Source organism: Mirounga leonina, unplaced genomic scaffold, assembly GCF_011800145.1.
Source record: "Mirounga leonina isolate KUSES-001 unplaced genomic scaffold, KU_Mleo_1.0 Mir_177, whole genome shotgun sequence".
Classification (NCBI taxonomy): Eukaryota; Metazoa; Chordata; class Mammalia; order Carnivora; family Phocidae; genus Mirounga; species Mirounga leonina.
In genome coordinates, this window is record NW_023270459.1 from 3536380 (window position 1) to 3555440 (window position 19061).

Sequence of the window (19061 nt, forward strand, 5' to 3'; positions counted from 1 at the left end):
AATGGTTAACAAATACATGAAAAGGTGCTCCATATCATTAATTGTCACAGAAATGCAATTCAAAACCACAATGAGATACTGCCTTATACCTGTTAGAATGGCTGTTATAAAAAAGACAACAAATAACAAGTGTTGGTGAGATGTGGAGAAAAGGGAAACCTTCTGCACTGCTGGGAATGTAAACTGGTGCAGCAGCTATGGAAAACACTATGGAGGTTCCTCAAAGATTTAAAAATAGAACCACCGTATGATCTAAGCAATTCCACCTCTATTTATCTGAAGGAAATGAAAGCTTTCAGAAAGATTTCTGCACCCCATATGTTCACTGCAGCATTATCTAAAATACACAAGGCATGGAAACAAAATAAATGGTCACTGATGGTTGAATGGTTAAGGAAAATTTGGTGTGTATACAGAATGGAATATTATTCTGCCATAAAAAGGTAAGGAAATTGTGCCATTTGCAACTACTTGAATTGACCTCGAGGGCATTATGCTAGCTGAAGTAAATCAAAGAAAAATACTCAATGATCTCACTTATATCTGGAATTAAGACTTAAAAAACAAAACAACCTCACAGATACAACATAGTGGTGGTTTCCGGGGCAGGTGGGGGGGGTGGAATGTGGGTGGGCGAAATGGATGAACGTGGCCAAGGAAGGTACAAATTTCCAATTATAAAGTAAGTCAAGAGGATATTAATGTATAGCATAGTAATTATACTTGATACTGTGTTGTATGTTTGAAAGTGGCTAAGATGGTAAATCTTAAAAGTTATCAGAAGAAGGTGATGGATGTTAACTGAATTTATTTTGGTAATAATCATTTTGCAATATACACATATATTAAATCATGTTGTACACCTAAAACTAATGTGTTACATGTCAATAATATCTCAATAAAGCTAAAAGAAATAAAGAACAATGGTGAAGGCAATTGAAAGGCAAATATATAATCCAATAATACTGTATTTTGTGTTTGTTGTTCCTCCTTTTTTGCGATGTCTTTAAAGACCTGCGTAAAACATAATTATAAACCTATTTAAAGGGCACACAATGTATAAGGATATGATCTGGGACTAAAACATTAGAAAAGAAGGTTGGAGCAGTTATAGGAGCTAAACTTTTCTAAACTATTAAAGCTAAATTGCTGTACAGTGAAGGTTTGACTCAGCAGGTCTGAAATGTTTAAGCCCTGCCCATTCCAAACAAAGTGTAGGCCCTTAACCAGCTCCTGGTAGATTACCTCTAGTCCCTGGAATATCTGGCATTTAATGATTTTAATCTGTATCCTGTCACTGGAAAAAATGAGTACAACAGCTTTTCTGATGTCTGTGAATCCTTCTGGCAAATCATTGAAACTGAGGGTAGTCTTGGGACCCCTGAATAAAGATGGTTTTATTTCAAACTAGTTCATCATAAATACAAATTTTTAATTGAAGTCTACAGGATAAATGCTAAGAAAATGACTAAATGGTATAATGAATAGGAAATAAAAAAGGAGTAAAATGATAAACTATAAAAAAAATCAATGGACAGAAAGGAAACCAACTAGGGACAGAAAAGTAAAGAAGATACAGTGTATATAGAAAACAAGTAGAAAATGGTAGAAGCAAGTCTTCCGTTATTACATATTAAATGCAAATAGATTAGACTTTTCAACTAAAAGGCAGACATTGGCAGAATGGGTAGCAAATATGGTATAACTGTATTCAATTACAACAAACTGATAACAAATCCAAATATATAAATAGGTTGAAAATAAAAGGATGGAAAAGTATATTGCATACCGTAGTCATCAAAGAGCTGGATGGCTATACTAATTATGAGACCAAACAGGCTTTACGTCAGTACTTCTTACAGGAGACAAAGAAACCTCATATGTTGATAAAAGGGTCTGCCTACAAGAAGACACAACTATGAACACATATGCCTTGAAGCAACAATTGACAGGATTGAGGGGAGAAATAGAAAGTTCTTTTTTATTTTTTAAGATTTATTTATTATTGGGGCACCTGGATGGCTTCAGTTAAGTGGCTGATTCTTGATTTCAGCTCAAGTCATAATCTCAGGGTTGTAAGACTGAGCGCCCTGAGTTGGGCTCTGTGCTCAGTTGGGAGTCTGAGATTCTCTTTCCCTCTCCCGCTGCCCCTCCTCCTGCTTGCAGACGCATGCTCTCTCTCTCTCAAATAAATTTTTTTTTAAGAAAAGTTTTGCCTATCCATAATAAAATTAGAAGTAACAGAAAGAAAAATGGGAAACTCAAAAACATGTGGAATTTAAACAAAACACTCCTAAATAACACATCAAAAATGAAAAGGGAAACTGGAAAATATCTTGTGAATAACACAACATATCAAAATTTATGACAGGCAATTAATGATTAGAGGAAAACTTTTGAAGCTTAAAGTGCCTATAATTAAAAGTAAATATCTAGGGGCGCCTGGGTGGCTCAGTCGTTGGGCGTCTGCCTTCAGCTCAGGTCATGATCCCAGGGTCCTGGGATTGAGCCCCGCGTCGGGCTCCCTGCTCAGCAGGAAGCCTGCTTCTCCCTCTCCCACTCCCCCTGCTTGTGTTCCCTCTCTCACTGTGTCTCTCTCTGTCAAATAAATAAAATCTTAAAAAAAAAAAGTAAATACCTAGGTCAAATCTAACCTCCCTCCTTAAGTCACTGGGAAAAGAGTAAAGATATCAAATAGGAAAAATACCCCAAAATAAATGAAACTGAAAGCTAGTTTTATGAAAAGTTTTTAAAAGTTCACAAATGTTTAGAAAATCTAAAATGACTGAACAGAGAAGACTCCCATTACTATAATCATAACTGAAAGAGGGGACAACACTACCAGCTTAACAGAAATGAAAATTGATTACGAAGGATCAAAATGAACAATTGCACAAGAAATCAGAAAACCCAGATGAATTGGATAAATTCATAGAAACACACAAACTTTCAAATTTACTCATGAAGACAGAATATTTGAATAATCTTGAATTATTTTTAAAACTACCCATAAAGAAAAGCCCAGGTCTGCATAGCTTCACTGTTAAATTCTATGAAACATTTAAAGCAGAATACTAATTCACCAACTCTTCAAGATGTAAAAAAGGAGAGAAAACTTCGCAACTCATTTTATGAAGCCAATACTAGATAGTAATATCAGAAGAAGACATTACAATAAAATGGCAACTACCACTGTATCTTTTATGAATATGGATGCAAAAAATCTAAACAAAACACTGGTAACCTGAATCTAGGAACATATAAAAATAATTACATACCTTGATTGAGTGGGATTTATCCCTGGAATTCAAAATTAGATTGTTAATCTAATGTGATATATCGTTATCAGTGTAATAAAAAATAAAAACTACATGACCTTTTTCATACATGAAGAATAAGCATTTGACAAAATCCAACACCCTTTCATGACAAGAGAGTGAATTTAGGAATAGAAGGGAACTACCTCCACATGATAAAATTGACAGCTACCATTAGACACAGTGATCTTACCCCTAATATCAGAACAGGACAAGGATATATAAATCTTATTGCCTCTTCTTTTTTAAAATTTATTTAGTTGAGAGAGAAGGAGTGAGTACAAGTGGGAGAAGCAGAGGGAGAAAGAATCTCAGACTCCGGCTGAGCACGGAGCCCCACGGTGGCTTGATCTCACGACCCCAAGATCACAACCTGAGCCAAAACCAAGATTTAGACACCCAACCAACTGCGCCACCCAGATGCACCCCCTCATTGCCTCTTATCATCAACATTGTTCTAGAGGTATAGCAAGGACAAACAGGAAATAAAAAGAGGCACGCGTAGTGGAAAGAAGGAAGGAAAATAATCTCCATTAATAGATGACATGACCTTGTATACAGAAAACCCTAAAACACTGACTGTAACACTATTAGAACTCAGCAAATCGCAGGATGCAAATAAATATGCAAAAATCAATTATATGTTTATACATTTGCAATAATAATCTGAATTAAAATAATTCCAAGATGCCTGGGTGGCTCAGTTGGTTAAGCAACCGACTCTTGATTTCAGCTCAGGTCAAGCAGGAAGTCTGCTTGAGATTCTTTCTCCCTCACCCTCTGTCCCTCACCCTCGCTCACCCTTGTGCACATGTGCACTCTCTAAAATAAATCTTTTTAAAAAAAGGAAAAAATAATTCCATTTATAACAGTATCCAAAGGAATGAAATATTTAACAAAAATGCAAACTGTGTCCTTTAAAAAAAAAATTAGTAAAAGAACTTAATTAAGCTGAAAGTCATCCCATGTTTATGAACTGGACTACTAGACAGTAAGATCGCAATATTCCTCAAAACAATCTACACATTCAGTGTAACCCCATCAGAGTCCCAGTTGGCTTCTTTGTAGACACTGACATGCTGACTTTTTTTTTTTTTTAAGATTTTATTTATTTGTTTGACAGAGAGAGACACAGCCAGAGAGGAACACAAGCAGGGGGAGTGGGAGAGGGAGAAGCAGGCCTCCCACGGAGCAGGGAGTCTGACACGGGGCTTGATCCCAGAACCCTGGGATCATGACTGAGCCACCCAGGCGCCCCTGACATGCTGACTTTTAAATTCATGTGAAATTGTAAGTGATTCAGAATAACAAAAATATCTGGAAAAAAAAAAAAATTGGAAGACTAGCAATTCCCAACCTAATCAAAGCAACTGAATGTTGCCATAATGTTAAATATATTAATCAACAGAATGGAACTGTTTGGAAATTAAACCCATGTATCTCTAGTCAATTGATTTTTTTTAGGATTTATTTATTTATTTTAGAGAGAGTGAGAATGGGTGTGGGGGGAGGGCAGAGGGAGGGAGAACGAGAATCTCAAGCGGACTCCTTGCTGAGGGGCGAGCCTGACTCTGGGCTGGATCTCACGACCCTGAGATCATGACCTAAGCCCAAATCAGAGATGCCTAACTGACTGAGCCACCCAGGTGCCCCAAATGATTTTTGACAAGAGCACAAAGACCTTTCAGTGGGGAAAGGACAGTCTTTTCAACAAATGGTGCTAAGAAAACTGGATATCCACATACAAAAAGAATGAAATTAGACTCCTTCCCACACAATATATGAGAATGAACTAAAAACTGATCAATGACCCAAATGTAAACCTAAAAATATAAAACTCATAGAAAATATAGGAGTAAATCATCATGACCTTAAATTCAGCAATGGATTCTTGGGGACACCAAAACACACATAACAAAAGAAAAAAATGGAAAAATTGGGCTTCATCAAAACTGAAATCTTTTGTGTATCAAAGAACATTACTGGAAAAACTGAAAGGACAATCTACAGAATAGAAAATATTTGTAAATGATATATACCTGGCAAAAGATTTCAATAAACATTTCTCCAGAGAAGATACATAAATGTTAATAAGCACATGTAAAAAAAATTCTAAAAATCGTGATCAGGGAAATGCATTTCAGAACTGCAATGAGAGTGACAGCAGCAAGATGTCAGACTTGAAAGCTCCAGATCCTTGTTCCCTTACAGAATCAAAAAATAACTAAAAACAAAATCCTAAGAATTGGCTAAAATAATTTTCATATGAGTTTTAGAAATCTAAAACCTACAGCAACAAGTAAATGCTCAATCAAGTAAAACCAGACTGAAAAAGTAGGAAATTTTGTAAGGCTTTTTACTTCCCCTTACCCCAATGCTGGCATGGTAAGGAAGAACTGTCCTATTTCACAGTTCCCTCCTTTTGGCTGAAAGTAGCAATACAACTCATTTGCAACATTCCAGTCTGTCTCTGGGCTGCCTAATAGACTTTTCTCTCTTTTACCTGAGTTGGAGTTCAGACAGGTAATCGTGGCACAGCTTAGATGTTAGGCTGTAAAGGGCCACAGAAGTCAGTGGCAGGCACCATGGTCCATAAAATCTGCAGGGGGACTGTAGACCTGTGGATGCCTGGGGCAGAAGATTACAGGGAGAGAAATACAATAGAACCTGTAAGGCCCACAGAAGATGGGGTGAGATTCTTTAGAAATTGAGACATTCATTATTTTTTAAAATATTTATTTATTTATTTGAGAGAGAGAGAGAGAGAGGCAGAAACTTTAGCAGACTTCTGCGTTGAGGGCAGAGCCTGATGCGGGGCTCAATCCCAGGACCCAGAGATCACAACCTGAGGGGAAACCAAGTCGAATGCTTAACTGACTGCGCCACCCAGGTGCCCCTAGAAATTAAGCAGGTGGTGTATGAGGAACACTGAGCAAAGGCACATATACAGGCATTGGCACAGTAAACACCTAGGGGAAAAAAAACTAAGAAGACCTTGTTTTTTCACCCTGGGCTGATACAAGGCTCAGAACATGCCCTACTAATGCCCTACTTCACTAATAAGTGAAGGCCCATCCCACCAGTCTGCAAAGACTGAGAGAGGTAGCTGTTTTATCAAATTCCCAGTTTTCAACAAAATTCATAAGGCATGCAAAGACACAGGAAAACATGATCCAATCAACAGACCAAAATAAATACCCTGAAGCCATTACTGAAGAAATAACAGAATCACTAGACAATGAGTTTAAAACGACTATCTTAAATATGCTCAAAGAACTAAAGGAAAATTGACAAAAGAGTAAAGGAAATTAGAAAAATGACATGAACAGGGCGCCTGGGTGGCTCAGTTGGTTAAGCAACTGCCTTCGGCTCAGGTCATGATCTGGAGTCCCGGGATCGAGTCCCACATCAGGCTCCCTGCTCAGTAAGGAGTCTGCTTCTCCCTCTGACCCTCCCCCCTCTATGCTGTCTCTCTCTCATTCTCTCTCTCTCTCAAATAAAAATAAATAAAATCTTAAAAAAAAAAGAAAAATGACATGAACAAATGAGAATATCATCAAAGAGAAATTCAAAAAATAAAGAACCAAACAAATTCTGGACCTGACAAATCCAATAAGTGAATTTTGAAATTCCATAACTGACTCAAAAAAGCTGATGAACAAATCAGCACACTTGAAAACAGCTCATTGGAAATTATCAAGTCTGAGGAGTTTAAAGGAAAAAAAAATGAATAAAAGTCAGTGAAGCATCAGGGACTTATGGGACATTGCAAAATAATACCTGCATTACGGGAGTCACAAAAGGAAAAGAAAGAAAGGAACAGTGTGATTATTTGAAGAAACAATACCAAATACTCCCCAAGTGTGAAGACAAGGATTTACAGATCCAAGAACCTCAATGAACTAATAGTAGCATAAACCCCAAAAGATGCACACCAAAATACATTAACATCAAAATGTTGAAAAACAAAGAATATTAAAAGCAGCAAGAGAAAAGACACTCATCATGTACAAGGGATCCTCCATAAGACTATCAGATTTTGCAGCAGAAACTGAAGTCCAGAAGACAGTGAAATGATATATTTAAAATGCTAAAAGAGGGATACCAGCTGACTCAGTCAGTAGAATATGTGACTCTTGATCTTGGGGTTGTGAGTTCAAGCCCCATATTGGGCACAGACATTACTTAAAAAAAAAAAAAAAATTAAGGGCACCTGGGTGGCTCAGTCAGGTCTTGATCTCAGCTCAGGTCTGGAGCCTACTTAAAAAAAAAAAAAAATTAAAATGCTAAAAGATACCCCGTCAACTGAGAATTTTATATGTGGCAAAACTGTTGTTCAAAAAAATGAAGGAGGGCACCTGGGTGGCTCAGTCGTTAGGCGTCTGCCTTTGGCTCAGGTCATGATCCCAGGGTCCTGGGATCGAGTCCCATATCAGGCTCCCTGCTCTGCAGGAGGCCTGCTTCTCCCTCTCCCACTCCCCCTGCTTGTGTTCCTGCTCTCGCTATGTCTCTCTCTGTCAAATAAATAAATAAAATCTTAAAAACAAAAAACAAAAAACAAAACAAAAAAATGAAGGAGAAATTAAGACTTTCCCTAGATAAAGAAAAACTGAGGGAATTCATTATCACTAGACATTCTGTACAAGAAATGCCAAAGGGAGACTTTCAGGTTGAAATGAAAGAAGCTAGAGTATCTCAAAGCTATATGGAGATATAAAGAAAATAGTAGGGGAAAATATAAAAGCCATTATTTTTGTAATTCTGGTTTGTAACTCCACTTTTTGTTTTCTACAGAATATAAAAGATATATGAATAAAAAATAGTTATATATCTACATCAATGGGTATAAAATACATAAAAATGTTAATTCATGACTTCACTATTCTTTTTTTCTTTTTTTTTTTTTTTAAGATTTTTTATTTATTTATTTGAGAGAGAGAATGAGATAGAGAGAGCATGAGAGGGGGGACGGTCAGAGGGAGAAACAGACTCCCCACTCAGCAGGGAGCCCGATGCGGGACTCGATCCAGGGACTCCAGGATCATGACCTGAGCCGAAGGCAGTCGCTTAACCAACTGAGCCACCCACGCGCCCATGACTTCACTATTCTAAAGTGGGTGAAAGTGGAACTGAAAAGGAGTACAGATTTTGTATGTGATCAAAGTTGATACCAATTTAAAATAGATTTTTATAACTTTAGGATGTTATACATACTTCCCATGGTAACCACAACCAAGATATCTATAGAACATACTCAAAAGGAAAACAAACGGGAATCAAAAAGTGTCATTATGGGTACAGAGCTTCAGTTTAGGAAGGTGTGAAAGTTCTGCAGATGGGTGGTAATGGTTGCATAACAATGTAAGTGTACTTAATGCCACTGAATTGTAACCTTAAAAATGGTTAATATGATAAATTTTATTTAAATATATTTTAGAGTAAAATACTACAATGAGCTACTACTTTATACCTACTAGGATATCTACAAAGAAAAAGTCAGATAGGGGCACCTGGGTGGCTCACTTGGTTAAGCATCTGCCTTCGGCTCAGGTCAACATCCCAGGGTCCTGGGATTGAGCCCTGTGTCGGGCTCCCTGCTCAGTGAAGAGTCTGCTTCTCCCTCTCCCTCTGCCCCTCCTCACAGCTCGTGGTCTCTCTCTCTCTTGCTCTGCTCTCTAATAATAAAATCTTAAAAAAAAAAAAGAAAAAGAGAACAAGTGTTGGAAGGATGTAGGTAAATCAGAACGTTCATATGCTATTGATTGGAATTAAAGATAGTGTGGTTACCTTGGAAAACAGTCTGGCAGTTTTTCAAAATGTTCAAAATAGAGTTACCATATGATACAGCAATTTAACTGGTAGACATATAGAAAAGAAAAACAAAAATGTACATCTGCACAAAAACTTGAACACAATATTCTTCGCAGCATTATTCGTAATAATCAAAAGGTGGAAAACACCCAGATGTCCTTAATATCAAGAGTGGATAAATATGATGTGGGATAGCCATACAGTGGAATGTTACTCAGCCATGAAGAGGAGGGAAGCACTGATACATGTTACATCATGCATGAACCTTGAAAACATGTGAAGTGAAAGACATCAGACACAGACAACATATTAGATGATTCCATTTATATGAAAAGTCTAGAAAAGGAAAAACAGACAGAATGTAGATTAGTGTTTTCTGAAGGTTCAGGTATGAGGTGGAAAATAGAGGGGTAAGGAGTTTTTTTGGGATGATGAAAAATGTTCTAATATTGGTTGTGGTGATATGTGCACATATCTGAATATACTATAAAACACAACGGTACTGTGAATGGGTGAATTGTATGGTATGTCAATTATACAGCAATAAAGCGGTTATTAAAAAAAATGGAGCAGCAGGAAAAAGTCCATTAGTGGTTCATTGACAGGAGAAGCAGATTCCAAAGAAGCCAGAGCTAGGAAAGATAAAGACTATCTGACTAGATGTGCCTTACAGCTACCAAAATGACTTGAATTGACACAATTTTTTTCTCCTTCTATCTTCCTACTTTCAAACTCCTCTTGCTGAACTCACACACAATATATTCAGTAAGAACAATGGACAGACCTCTGGGAACAGAGTTCTCCAATAATGGATTCAGAGCAGAGGACCTTCTGCATTGATGTAGGCAACAGACAATGCAGCAAAAAGGTTTCTAGCCAGTCCACCATTTGGTTGATGTAGACTGGACGTGGATTTATGACACTCATACATTCCCTGGGGAGATCTTCCTCCCTCATCCACACCTTCTAGAGCTGAGATGGGATGACATCATCCACACTAGAACCTCTTGCCTGGCTACCACAGACAAAAAGTAGAAAACAGAACTAACAAAGCCTAGCAAGCTTTGATACCTGTATTTAAACCTTCCCACAAAGACTTTTGGACTCCTTGTTGTATATATTCCTGAAAGAGGTATGATCTTCAGGTATGGTAATGGAGTTACATTTTTTCTTCTTAATTTTATTAATGTTTGCTTTATATACTTTGAAGTTATGCTTTTGTCAAAACAAAATATCATTATCTTCCTCTAAAAATAATCCCTTTATTATTATGAAATATGCTCCTTTATCATTCATAACACCCTGGTTTCAGATGTACTTTGGAGATACCAATATAGCTTTTATCAACTTTCTCATAGTATTAGCATACTGTATCTCTATTTATTTTTATTTTTTATTTATTTTTTTTTAAAGATTTTATTTATTTATTTGAGAGAGAGAGAATGAGAGAGAGCACATGAGAGGGGGGAGGGTCAGAGGGAGAAGCAGACTCCCTGCCGAGCAGGGAGCCCGATGCGTGACTCGATCCAGGGACTCCAGGATCATGACCTGAGCCGAAGGCAGTCGCTTAACCAACTGAGCCACCCAGGCGCCCCTTTATTTTTTATTTTTAAAAACCTTATTTATTTATTTGAGAGAGAGAGCACAAAGGGAGAGTGAGAGGGTAAAGCAGATTCCCCCATGAGCAGAGAACCCAATATGGGTCTTGATCCCAGGACCCTGAGATCATGACCTGAGCCAATGGTAGACACTTAACTGATAGAGTCACCCAGGCACCCCCTTTCTATATTTTAAACTTCAATATATCAGGATCCTTTTATTTAAAACATATCTCTTATTAAAAGCAAATGGCTTCTTCCTTTTTTTTTTTATTCCAATCTGTCTTTAGTTTGGAGAGTTTAGTCCTTTTACCTTTAAAGTACTTTTTACAGGATTTAATAAGCCTGTTACCCTTTTGGTTTTCTATCTGTCCCATCTGTACTTAAGTACTCTCTTCCTCTTTTCTTGACTTATTTGGATTAATCAAATTTATTATCCCATTCTATTCCACTATTAAAATTTCTGATATACATCCTCATATAATTCTTTTAGTGGTTATTTACACTCAAGCATGTACTGTCAATCAGAGCAAAATTGTACCAATAAGTGAAAATTGATAGGGAAGGGGGGAGAGTCTTACTCCTTTTATGTATAAAGCACAAATATACATACAGCACATAAAGAGATACACAGGGTACATCTGTGGTTCTAAATTGTCATGGGCATACTCAATTAGGAAAAAAAAAATTTCTAAAGATGTTTCCTCTGGAGGGCAATCAGGAAAAAGTTTGCCAAGGGCCCTAGGCCACAATTGTATTAATTTGACCTCTGGAGGGGCTTGAAACTGAGAAGCTAAAGTAAACTACATAGTTGTTCCCTGCCTATGTTTTTGACCCTCAATAAAAACCCTGGACACCAAGGCTCAGGTGAGATTCCATGGCTCACTTCACATGTGTTCTTACAAATTGTTGCTGGAAGAATTAAGCACTGACTGTGTGACTCCACTGGAAGCTCACATCTAGTTTTTCCTGCTCTTCAGCCTCTGTGATTTTTCTCCTCACTAATATTAAACTATATCCTTTCATAACCACCCTTTTTCCTAATTCTGTAAGTCCTAGCACATCATCAAATTTAAGGACGGTTTCTGGGGAACTCTGATAAACCATGGCTTTAGTGTAAACTGGTCAAAACCTTATAGCTTTGAATTTGTCTCTATGATATCTCTCCTCAACAACTACAAGGGTGCACTGTCTCATTTTTTAAATAGTCCTTACCATACCCTACCATAGTTTTAGTCCTACTCATAGTTTATATTTACATGATCAATTATAAACAAATTAAGGGATAGAAGCTATGTCTCTTTAATGCTAGTATCCCAAGTTACATGAACAGTATTGGCATATTGTAGGCACTTAATAAATATCTGATATTTGACTTATAAATGCAACTTCTAGAAATTCTTAAGAAACATAAAATTCTGTTATAAAGATCTACATATATTACAAAGTAGTTTATGATAATTCTAAATAAGAGTAGGCAATAGGCTAAATAAAGTACGGTGAGCTATATGTTATCAATATCTGTAATATTTGACATTGATCCATATTAAATGTTGATGAAAAACATTTTTTGATGTATTAGTGAGACAATCAGATTTAAAAAGTGATTGGAGGTTGGATCCTGTCATAATAAAGAACATAGGATCCATCATCCAAAATTCAGGTTGTTAACTTTATCTTTGGTTGTTATTGTGTAACTTTTTACTACATTACTTAACTGACTTTATTTCCTCATCAGCAAAATGGGAAGAGCAACAGTGACCTACCTGAAAGTGTTCCTGTATGTATCAAATGAAATAAAACATAAAGCACTTTCAGTGGCATATAATAAACACCTAATTACACCAAGTATAAGTTGCCTATTAATTAATGAACTTGTAAAGGATATTTCATGTCCCTTGTTTCATTATTATTATTTTTTTTAAAGATTTTATTTATTTGAGAGAGAGAGAGCATGAGAGGGGGGAGGGTCAGAGGAAGAAGCAGACTCCCCGCTGAGCAGGGAGCCTGATGTGGGACTTGATCCTGGGACTCCAGGATCATGACCTGAGCTGAAGGCAGTCGCTTAACCAACTGAGCCACCCAGGCACCCTCATTATTATTTTTAAAAATTCCCTTTGTGCTTCTTTTTCTTAGAGTAAAATTCGAGATTCTTAAGTCTGTGCTTCCATGTCATGTTAACTCATTTAAGTGTCCAATCTTCAGATTTCAGTTCTTCCTCATTAATAATATTTGTCACAAAGATTCTCAAAAAGCAAAGGAAGACATTTTTTTTTTTTTAAGATTTTATTTATTTATTTGACAGAGAGAGACAGCAAGAGAGGGAACACAAGCAGGGGGAGAGGGAGAGGGAGAAGCAGGCTCTCCGCTAAGCAGGGAGCCCGATGCGGGGCTCGATCCCAGGACCCTGGGATCACCACCCAAGCCGAAGGCAGACGCTTAACGACTGAGCCACCCAGGCGCCCCGGAAGACATATATTCTTGCCCTCCACATAAAGCTGCACACATATAACTAGCTCAAAGAATCTGATCTAATAAGTGACAACCTGAGCGTAATAATAAAAGGCTCAATCTTGTTTCTATGTCCAACACAGGAGTTACTGCATACTTATTTGTTTCTATAAATCTGTCCTTTGAAGTATAATGTATATAATGATGTACATATGACACTTGGATCTCCCAGTTCATTCCTATGTCCTATGAAAGACTCTGAAAAATCTCTGAAAAATATGGAATTCTGAATAGCAGTCTTAATTCATAATTTGTTCCCCAGGTAACTGAAATTCCAAAAGTCTTGAATACTTAGAAGTGTCAAATCACATGGTGACCACTGCCACTATCTACTTATAACTACATGCCTAGACATACGATAAAACTGTAATTTTGTCTCTTTTATGTGGCAAATTCATGTGCCAAATGTCCTGTTGGCAGAACAAAATAAAAAACATACCCAGCTGCAAATACCCTCAACAAAATAGCAAAATGAATTCAACAATATATTAAAAGGATCATATACCATGATCAAGTGAGATTTATTGCAAGGATACTAGGATGCTTCCACATCTACAAATTAATCAACTGACACACAATGAAGGATTAACAAAATGAAGGGTAAAAAGATAAAAAATTAAGGATAAAAGCCACATGATCATCTCAATAGATGCAGAAAAAGCATTTGACAAAACTCAACATTGATTTGTTAAAAATGCAATAAAGTGGGTACTGAGGGAACATACTTCAACATAATAAATGTCATATAAGACAAACACATAGCTAAGATCACACTCAATGGTGAAAATCTGAAAGCTTTTCCTCCAAGATCAGGAACAAGAAAGGATGCCCACTCTTACCACTTTTATTCAGTATTAGAAGTTCTAGCCAGAGCAATTAGGTAAGAAAAAAAATTAAAGGCATCCAAATCAGAAAGGAAGACATCAAACTGTCACTATTTGCAGAGACATGCTATTATCTATAGAAAACGCTAAAGACTACAACAAAAACAAAACAAAACTCTTAGAATTAATAAATAAATTCAGTAAAGATGCAGAATACAAAATTAATATACATAAATAGGTTGCATTTCTATATGCTAATGATCAGAACAAAATTTTTATTTTTTTTTATTTTTTATTTTTTTTTAATTTTTATTATTTTTAAAAGATTTTATTTATTTGACAGAGAGAGACACAGTGAGAGAGGTTCGGAACACAAGCAAGGGGAGTGGGAGAGGGAGAAGCAGGCTTTCCGCGGAGCAGGGAGCCTGATGCGGGGCTCGATCCCAGGACCCTGAGATCATGACCTGAGCTGAAGGCAGACGCTTAACGGCTGAGCCACCCAGGTGCCCCGGAACGAAATTTTTAAAACAACCCTATTACAATTGCATCAAAAATAATAAAATACCTAGGAATAAATTTAGCCAAAAAGGTGAAGGAACTGTACACTGAAAACTGTAAGACATTGATGAAAGAAATTGAGAAAGACATAGATAAATGGAAAGGTAATCCATGTTCATGGATTGGAAGAATTAATACTGTTTTGAGTTGTTTGGTTTTTTTAAGATTTTATTTATTTGAGAGAGAGACCACAGAGGGAGAGTGAGAGGGAGAAGCAGACTCCCTGCTGAACGGAGAGCCCAATGCAGGGCTTGATCCCAGGACACTGAGATCATGACCTGAGCTGAAGGCAGATGCTTAACCAACCCAGCCACTCAGGTGCCCCAGAAAAAATTAATAGTGTTAAAATATCTAGACTATGGGGACGCCTGGATGGCACAATCAGTTAAGCAGCTGCCTTCGGCTCAGGTCATGATCCCAGGATGCTGGGATCAAGTCCCGTATAGGGCTCCTTGCTCAGCAGGAGCCACCTCCTCCCTCTGCCTGCTGCTCCCTCTGCTTGTGCTCTGACAAATAAATAAATAAAACATTTAAACTAAAATATCTAGACTACCACAAAAGATAGATTCAACGCATCCCTATCAAAATTCCAAAGACATTTTTCACAGAAATACAACAAACACTCCTGAAAATTTTATGGAACCACAAAAGACCTTAAAGCTAAAGGAATCTCAAGAAACAAAGCTAGATGAATGAATGGATAAAGAAAATGTGGGACACACACACACAAATACATATAATAGAATATAATATTATTTGGCTATAAAAAGGAAGGAAATTGGGCACCTGGGTGGCTCAGTTGGTTAAGCGACTGCCTTCGGCTCAGGTCATGATCCTGGAGTCCCTGGATCGAGTCCCGCATCGGGCTCTCTGCTCGGCAGGGAGTCTGCTTCTCCCTCTGACCCTCTCATGTGCTCGCTCTCTCTCAAATAAATAAAAATCTTTAAAAAAAGGAAGGAAATCTTGCCATTTGTGAAACATGGATGGACCTGGAGGGCATTATGGGAAGTGAAATAAGTTAGGAAAAGACAAATGCCATATGATCTCACTGATATGTGAAATCTTAAAAACAAAAACAAAACCCCCAAGCTAATAGATACAGAGAACAAATGGGTGGCTTCTAGAGGCAGGGAGTGAGAGGTAGACAAAATAGGTAGAGGTGTCAAAAGGTACAGACTTCTAGTTATAAAATAAATAAATCATGGGGATGTAATGTACAGCATGGTGACTATGGTTAATAATAGTGTATTGTCTACTTGGAAGTTGCTTAGAGTGTATATCTTAAGATTTAGATTTATTGTATCATTCTAGATTTAATCTAGATTTACAGTGGTGGTCATTTCACAGTATATACAAATATTGAATCATTACATTCACCTGAAATTAACATGTTATATGTCAGTTATATCTCCAAAACAAAACAAAACCACACATCCAGAGAGAAAAAGTTTAAAATAAGGTACACTGAATTATCAAGAGTGATTATTTCTGTATGGCTAATTACTATGTTTGTTCTTTACAGATTCCTTAAAATTTGAGTATCTCGCAACAAACATGCATTAATTCCAACATCAGAAATATATAAGAAGCTATTTCCACTTAACAGATTCAATAGTTGGGAGGCAAGTTTTCTTTCTGTTAAGAACACTGTGAGCAAAAAGACCTTCAAAATGAATGGGACCATCAAGGATATCTGTGACTGAAATTACTCCTGTAAACTTACGAACATCCTTTTGCTGTATCTCAGCAATGCAAGAGAGCACATTCACTACTCAAAAACCTGAATTAACAAAATTCAGGGAGGTAGCATTTTCAGATTGTTAAAAAGAAAACCACAGGCCCAAACAGGCGTCAGTTAGGTTAAGGCCTGTGGTCAGTAAACTTAAGACTTAGTACCTAACCAAACTGCAGTTTCAACCCCCAGCAATGTAAACTTTTAACCAGTCGACATGGAATTTCCTGGCCAAGACTAGGAAATTTACTGATATAGCGCTTCTTCACCCCTTAGGAGAGCAACCTTACATAAACAATATATTCCTTGCATGAACTGCTTAACAAATTAATTATTAGTTAAGAATTATTAAAGGAATTAATAAATTCCTTTCTCTTTTTTAGTTCACTCTCTTTACCTTTAAAAACTTTTGTTGTTGTTGTTTTGTTTAGCCCAGCAGAGCTCCCCTTTACTTGCTAGATGGAATGCTGCCTGATTCATGAATTGTTCAACAAAGCCAATTAAATCTTCAGGTTTACTTGTCTGAATTTTGTTTTTTTAACACATCTGGTGGCAGCAGTAGAGTCCAAAGAGAACTACTGGCATTTGGGGAAAATGAGGAACACAAGTGTGGCAGCCCTTGAACCCTTCTAAATTCACTGTCTTGCCGTTTCCAAAGCCTGCTGGTTAAGCCCCCTCTTAGTTTGAGCTCTGCTCTTTTTGCGTTTGAGCTACCGATCTAATTGGCTTTTAGTCCAGGTTGAACAGGTCAGTCTAGACTGACAGGAGGCTCTAACAGCACTATTTCTTAGCCCTTGGTTCAGTCTGCAATTCCATGTTGGAATCCCTTCCCCAGTTCCAGTCCACAGTCCCCATTTACTACCTTTCTCCATTTCTAATATGCAGTCTCCATTAATGGAGTCTGCTGGTTTAGTCCATACTGGAAATTCCTGGTGGTACACACAACTCTCTCTTGGTCAGCCCACAATGACATCTCTTGGTTACTGTTGGTAATGATGCAATGTTGGTTACATGCACACTTGTTTGTCTTGTTTATGGAAATAAAGGCTTAGTTAATGGGATCTTTAAATTCCAAAGAGTTAAGCATTCCACCTTCTGGCACACTTGCTTGTAAGATTTTATTTATTTATTTGACAGAGAGAGAGAGAGAGAACACAAGCAGGGAGAGCAACAGGCAGAGGGAGAAGGAGAAGCAGGCTCCCTGCTGAGTAGAGAGACTGATGTGGGGCTCAATCCCAGGATCTGGGGATCATGACCTGAACCGAAGGCAGACGCTTAACCGACTGAGCCACCCAGGCGCCCCAGACACTTATTTTATATCTAAGATCTATGGTCCTGGAAGCTATAAAAATCTACCTGCTTGTTTTGTGTCCTAAAGAATTTGGCTTGGTAACCATCAAGTTGGGGGCCCAGGCTAAGGCTGGATAGAAATGTGAGTTGTACCCCATTTGCAACTAGACGTGGCTAGGCAGAAATGTGGGTTAATTCCATTTGTGGTTAGGGTCCTATCGAACTGCTGTCAGCCCTCATGGGAAATACAATGTAGAAATACCATGGTCATGACAGGAAACAATCCAACTGGGTAAGATCATTTAAGTGCACTTGAAAGCAAGGCTTCCCAAATTAGAATTGGCAAGCAGAAGCCTCCAAAGGTTTAAAAATTCCAAAATAGTGTCATTAAAAGATTAGGCTGAAGAAGGCTGGAGAAAAATTAAATATGTAAGAGGTATCTACAACAAAAGACTATAAGACATAACTCCTACTGCTCCTCTCTATCCTCCTTTGAGTACTCATTCTACTAATCTTCTGAATTGTTATCCACTCTGAAGACTACATAACCATAAACAAAAGTCTGCCAAGTTAATGGCCTCACAGGCATCCCCATACCACCTTCAAAGGAGGGCCCCTCCCCAAGTTGACAAAACTGAGGGATTTTCTGGTAAACTTCCACATTTTCCTTTAAACAGCCAAGGGGAAACTCTGATAAATATCAGAGACTGCAGAGTGGATCCTAGAAAAACTGGCAGAAGCCAGTAAAGAAAATTCTTACCATAATCAGTTCTTCTGAATCACTATCTGTAATGCCAAGTTCAAAGGAAAATAAAATTTCACATTTTCTCTTCCTTTCCAAATCCAAATCCACTATATTGATCCTCTGTCTCCTAGGGATAGCTGCTGCCTTCTTGCTTATCTAGTTGTGTGTGACTGGGTTTGGCTTTCTGCCTGTCTGGGATGCGCAGTTTGTTGGTTCTTACTATTGGCTATCTTTGGGAGTAACTCTGGATTTTGGGAAGGTAATATCCTTTACATGCTCTTTGGGGACCCATCTTAGACCCAAGACAGCTTATTCAGACTGCCAGAAATATTTAAATTTTTTTTTTTTTTTAAGATTTTATTTATTTGCGAGAGAGAGAATGAGAGACAGAGAGCATGAGAGGGAGGAGGGTCAGAGGGAGAAGCAGACTCCCTGCTGAGCAGGGAGCCTGATGTGGGACTTGATCCCGGGTCTCTGGGATCATGACCTGAGCCGAGGGCAGTCGCTTAACCAACTGAGCCACCCAGGCGCCCAGACTGCCAGAAATATTTAAAATTAGATCTACCCATAAAGAAAGAAGCAAACTGAGGATAATATAGTTGGATAGGTGGATCAACCTATAATGTTGATTTAAGTTACAACCCAATTCTCTCAATTGAGAGCAACTATCCTTAC

At 37.7% G+C, this 19061-nt stretch overlaps 1 protein-coding gene across 8 annotated transcripts in view; it reads right to left on the reverse strand.

Annotated features, from left to right (window-relative positions):
- Positions 1–19061, reverse strand: part of ZNF529 (zinc finger protein 529) — a 40516-nt gene that overhangs the window by 11520 nt on the left and 9935 nt on the right. Inside the window, exons 3-4 of one of the 8 annotated variants that reach the window (XM_035023716.1) lie at positions 3279–3300; positions 1790–1900 (exon numbers count right to left, since the gene is read on the reverse strand). The exons of 1 other annotated variant lie outside the window; for it this stretch is intronic. The gene's annotated coding sequence lies outside the window, so the exon portion shown is untranslated. Of the gene's footprint in view, positions 1–1789; positions 1979–3278; positions 3301–5820; positions 6080–7530; positions 7575–8840; positions 8862–19061 lie in introns of those variants that run through there. 6 more of the 8 variants (XM_035023719.1, XM_035023722.1, XM_035023717.1 and 3 more) reach the window with 6 other exon arrangements.